Genomic DNA, 6,347 nt, shown 5'->3' with positions numbered 1-6,347 from the left:
AAGATAAAGATAAAGATAAAGATAAAGATAAAGATAAAGATAAAGATGATAAATATAAGAGATATGTGTATATAAAGATACCAATAAAGGCAAAGATGAAGATTAATGTGTATTAAGATAGGTTTCAATTCTTCCACACGTTGGGACTACACGCACAATTTTTTTTTTTTTTCAAATTTGTTTTAAAAACTGACAAAGGTTAAACCGGAAAAATCATTTTGGATGCACGCATTTATTATACAGCTTCATATACTCTCTAATTAAACTCTTTTTCAAGAAACATTTTTTGTTTGTAAAATATAGATTATATTTTTAGATATACGAATGGGTTGGTCCAAAAATACAAAAAAAGTAAAAATATGATTTTTAAGCTCTCACCACCAGGATTGTTCTTAACTGAAAAAATATACCCCTATATTTTTATTTTGATATCAAAAAAAATTTAAAGGTCCTTCAAAGCGCTCAAAGTTTTCCATGTATTTTATACGGGGAAAAAACAACTGTTCGTAGAATTGGTAAAGAATACTTGAAAATCAATATTTTTCAATCGGAAAACCCTGTTTCCGACTTTAATTATTTTGGACCACCCTAATGCCCATACTCATATCATAAGTAAGCGACTTTTGAGCACTGTTAAGTCCGTGAGAATTTGAAATTTTCCTCTCACTAAGCAGACCAATGTTTGTGGATCTTAATTATGAAAAGCTCGATACCGGCATTTTTCCGAAAATGAATTCTTTGAAATGAATTTACAAAAACATAACAAAATGAACTTTCTAAAAACGCATTTAAATCGAATTAACCTTTATTAACCTGGTTTTTATATCTGGAGGCGCATATGTATGTTTGTACATATGTATCTATATGTGCGTTAATGGCATTTCAGTTGCATCGGTTTATTTAACACCAGGGGCCAATTCTTTTCCTATGAAATGGTGAAGTGAAAATGAAAAATTCATTGTCAAGGGAAAATTTAATTTATTCACTTTATCATTTCATTATATCATTTTTAGCGATTCACGATCATTAAATGCTTTTCCTTTAACATCTAGTAAGTAATTATTTGGAAAATTATTGTGAGTTTAACACAATGATATTCTTTATCAGAAAGTTTGGGAGAAAAAGTTTTCACAGTGAAATTTTTTCGACTAAATTAATTTATTTCAATTTGAAAAGTGATGAAAAATTTTTTTACTTCACATTTTCACAGAACTAGAATTGAACCCTAGGTCTCATTGTCAGTGACAAGTTAAAACCCATTTTGACGAAAAAAAAAAATTAAATGAGTATTTCTCACATACGAGATAATTTCACTGTTCGGTAGTCGGCTGAGGAATTGATGAAACCAAGTTTTTCTGAAATAAATTTTCAAAGATTTTCTCTATAATTAGACCTTAGATAAAGGTGTATGACAGACGAATATAAACGAGGTAGTTTCCCCAGATAGGTTTATAATCGAAATTTGTGATATGGATCTATCTAACCCGCTATCATTAGACTAATCCTTACCAACCATAGGGGTATTCTAGAAATAGGGGTATTCTCGAAATCTCGCAAAGCAGTTGCATTATTGTTAATTATTTTTTAGTTTTGCAGCCACTTTGTATGACAGACGACAATATGTGATACAAATTTGTACTAAATTAACGATATTTTTACCCAATATCTGTGAAACTAAAGAAGATATTTAAAAATGGAAAGATCTAAATTAATTTAGTATGACTGCATTATTAACTCAATTGGTACTAAATTAGCGATAAAAGATCGAACGATCTTATTTTAAAATATATACATACATACATACATAGCTGCTTCTATAACTAACAGTCGTCAAAATGATGCTTACGACAATCTCTTATCCAGGTGACAATACATACATATGTACATATGTAGATACATAGATAAAGGTTTGCGAAATATAGTTGTGATCAGTATACCGGGGAAAAAGTTAGTCTTTTTAAAAATTTTGTTTGGCAGAACTTGTTAATCATACTTATATGAAAGGAAGGTAAATATGCCGAATTTTAATATTTTTAGGGCACAATATTAAACTTTACGAGGAAGTAACAATGTAAACACATTTTTAAGGCGCTGCGAAGTACGCCGGGTATTTGCTAGTACCATATAAGAAGAATTTAATTTTATTTGTAGACGTTGTTGAAATCAAATTAAGAGATCTCTAATGCAGACTACTCGGCAAATCCGAATAGAAAATAAGATATACTACATGAGTGAAATGAGTGGTTAAATTTTTATAGCTTACAAAACTAAAGTAAATCGATCATCCAAATTTCCGGTAGGCCTTAAAACAATATTAAATTCAGTACATACACGTGTACTATTCACAGCCGCATTTGCATCCTCAATGAGCTTTCCGCGATTGCTTGTTATTGTATTTCACATCACATACGCATTTTGCACCTTTTTTTGTGCTGATTTATGATGTACTTTAAACAATGTACATATGTAAGTATAAATAAGTAGCAGTGTTGCCACTCACAAATTTTTTCCCCTACCAAAAAACGTACCAAAACGGTTTTGAGAGTACTAAAAAATTTCATTGGATTAAAAAATATTTTTTCACACAAAATTTTTCACAATACCGGTGTAAAATATTTTTGAATAAATTTTTTTCTATTTTTTATAAAAATATAGTTCGTACTATAACTAAAAACACAAAAATATAACTTCTAAACTCTGTTCAAAACTTAGGAAAATTTAATAAATTTTCATGAAAAATTCAAATTTTTTAATACGATTTTTTTGAATTTTTTTTTGAGTATACTACAGCCCAAAAAATTTTGAACGTGGTCAAATGTGTTCACAAACCACAAAATTATTGCACTTCAAATTAATTTAGCTTTCTTACACCATAAGTCTTTGTGCAATATGTTAATTTGTATATGCATATAAAGCACATTTAACTAATTAAAAATAAATTGTTTTTAAATTCGATATAACATAAAACTGATAGTAGTTGTATTGCAATTTTGAGCCCTTTTTCAGTTTTTATACCGCTAAATAGCATATGAATCGCATACATATGTAATTCACGTAGATATCTTAATATTTCGTTCAGTATTTCGTTTAAAAATTTAATGCAAATACATTGGAATTAACTACTAATTTCCTAATTTGCATACTTTTCTACTTTCTTCGTTCTTCGTAAATGTATTATTTTGTAAGGGAGTGTCAAACCGCGGCTGTCAATAATTACCTAACCTGAATCATGGGTAGCGTTGACAGCGCCACCAAGAATTATAGAATACAAATTGCGCATTCCCGGCGACACTGACATTTCTCAAGTACAAGTAAACAAAGCCGAATAGGTTGAAAAAAGGAACTCTCATAGAATTGTGAATCTGACTTTTGCGACAACTTTCACGCATTGACGATTAATTGTATTGAAGCTCTCGTTTAAATTATTTTACTATTAATCGACGAATAAATACAGAATATAGAAAAATCAGAAATATAGATGGAACTAATTATACAATATTGTTTTTCCTAACTATCACCTTTAAGGAAAAAGTAGCAAAATCAAAATCAACCTACCAACGTTCCAAATAATTTTAAAAGTACCAGTTTTGGTACGAAAGTACCAAAATTGGCAACGCTGATAAGTAGTTGATTACACCAGCTGTTTGCTTTGGCCTATATATATACTCCCCGCTCACAGCACGCTTGTTACACAAACATATGTATACACGCTCTTACAAATATATCTGTGATCATAGGCAATAAGCGCCTAAGTCGAAAAACCTGAATTCGAGAAAAAACGCTTTAAAGGTTTGGATTGTAATGCTAACCTTATGGGGAAACCAAAATATTTTAATCTATAACTTTTTAAATAGCCAAGCTAACGAGATGGACGAGATGGGAGTGTCACATAAACGTGGAATAGTAGTTGGAGAAAACGGTAGCATATATAACTCAATTCTTTCTTAAGTCGACTTAGGCGATTATTGCTTATGACCACAGATATATAAATACTTATACATAGTTATTTAAATCACTATTACACAGTGTCAATGCTCTTTTATCGCTCAGACAAAACTTTCTTATAAGCTCTACTACTCAGCGGTATTTTGTAATCAAAGAGTATGTACGCGATCAGTTAGTGCGCGCTTGTTAGTAGAAATAGTTCTATGTAACGCAGAGGGGAATTAACAAAGAAAGGACAGTCTTCAATTTTTATTATTACTTAGTACACAAATTGAGTTTCTTTAGAATTTTTTTTTTTTTAATCTTAGTAATAATATTCCTAACATCGTATATTAAAAAAGTAAAAAAAAAAAAAAATATGTCTGGTAAAAAAGACGTTATTCCACACACCGTTAATCCTGATCTACTGAGAGAACGTCGTGCAGCCAGTTTTCGGGTATATGAATTCGCATGTTGGTGGCATGGAGGCGCTGAAAAGCTACGCTTCAAGAGAGACTTGGGTAAATAGTGATATGTTGTTATTTGTCAAATTATTGAACTTTGAGCGCTTGAAGTGTGGCTGGCTGGGTGGGCTTTGTCGGTATGCACACACATGTATGTATGTATGCAACAATGTACTATGCATATTTCGTTTGTTGCTTATCAGCTGACGCGTCAATGACAGTGATTAAGCATAATTCAGTTTATGAATCAAAATTTTGTAAGAACAGGTCAAAAGTACGTAGGTACATAAGTTAAAAAAATTAATTACTTTTTCGACGTCGATGTCATTTTTGTATAAAAAATAGCCTTCGTAAGTCCAACTCCAGCTACAAATGACATCGACGTCGACAACCATAATAGGGCAGATTATCAAGCCCCGAAAAATTTTCAGAGTTGATTATAAAGTCAATGCAATTATATTTTAGTCTCGCGAAAGCTTAGTAAAATGTGTTGAGGTTATTCCAATTCATTTTCCACCAGGCAACTGCAGCAGTGGGAAAACTATATGATTTTATTCCGAGCCCCACCACCTCTTTCCTGCCCAAATTGTCAAATAAGTCTAAGTAGAAAATGTTGCGACCCTTTCAGGTCAGGTTTTTCCTTACCGATCGTTCCACCAGTGATCTGGATACATATAACTTTAGATCATCGTTGGGCAGAGAGAGCTTTTACTCTGCTCGCGCCTATACAAAATGTATAGAAAGCTTATCTTAAGCACTGATAGGCACTGCCTTTCCCGCGGACAAAGCTCTTTTAAGCTTTCTATACATCTTATATAGGCGCGAGCAGAGTAAAAGCTCTCTCTGCCCAACGATGATCTAAAGTCAATGATGAATGATAGAATACAAGATTGCGCATTCCTGCGGGTGATGACATCAGGATAGCAACGAATAGTGTAGATAATGGAAAGAATAATTGGAGATGGAGGAGAGAAAGAGTGTGAACTGTCAAACCATAAAAGTCGCCATATTTACATACATATAAACATCTCTGCATACATACAAACAGTTTGCTAAAATGACGTCACACGAACAGCTGATTCTGTCAAATTCGCCAAGAACAAAGTAGCGGTACTGCTGATTACGACACCTCTGTCTCCCTACATCGTGATCTAAAGTTATATGTATCCAGATACGCAAGCAGAGTAAAAGCTGTAGATCAGCGTTGAGAGCTTTTACTCTGCACGCGCCTATACAAAGAAAGCTTAAAAGAGCTTTTCCCGCGGGCCCGTTACCGCTTTAGATGCACCTTACCAAGGGATTTCGAAGATTTCTGAATAATAAGGACTGTTTCAAAGGTCTTTGGTCACAGGGACTAGGCTGCGCATACATATCTCCTTTAAACTTTATCTAATCTAATTATTGTGGTAATACTGATATTACTAAAAGGTAATAAAAATTATAGCCTTCTGAGAGCAGTCTTGCTACTACCGATCGCAAGTGAAACCAAAAATGCCTGCAGCATTAATTAACTCTCAGTTTTAAGAAAGTTTACCTTACGAAATCAAAAGTATGCCAAGTTCTTATCACTGCAAACGACTTTTCTTTTCTAGAACAAGAAATCTTCAAGGACCTGACAGATCATAATACACTGCTGCATTATAAGTCGCATGAGGAAATCTGCGAGATAGCGGTAAAACAATCCATCGAGCTAGCAAAGAAGCTGCGTGCAATGCAGGCCCGCATTAACCCGGGCGGTAATGAAATATGGCCGTAAGACATGAATTTGAACTTTTCAGCCTACGAACACGCTTCACTTTTGATTAACATTTGCAGCAAACTTTACTCGTCGTCCATGGTTTGGGGCGCTGTGCCCGCTGGGCATCCGTTTGCCGTACAGTACGCCATGATGGTTGATGCGATCAAGAAGCAAGGCACCGACGAACAGTGGGAACGCTTTGGCAAGCGCGTGGAGAATTT

General features: G+C 33.4%; 1 protein-coding gene across 1 annotated transcript in view; it reads right to left on the bottom strand.

Moving 5' to 3' along the window:
* Window positions 1-6,347, bottom strand: part of LOC118743223 (probable peroxisomal acyl-coenzyme A oxidase 1) — a 27,309-nt gene that overhangs the window by 18,901 nt on the left and 2,061 nt on the right. The gene's annotated exons all lie outside the window — the stretch shown is intronic.

Source organism: Rhagoletis pomonella, unplaced genomic scaffold, assembly GCF_013731165.1.
Source record: "Rhagoletis pomonella isolate Grant_MI unplaced genomic scaffold, Rhpom_1.0 Rhpom_scaffold_00007, whole genome shotgun sequence".
Classification (NCBI taxonomy): domain Eukaryota; kingdom Metazoa; phylum Arthropoda; class Insecta; order Diptera; family Tephritidae; genus Rhagoletis; species Rhagoletis pomonella.
Note: the sequence above shows the minus strand (reverse complement) of the source record. Positions and strands in the feature narration are given on the sequence as shown.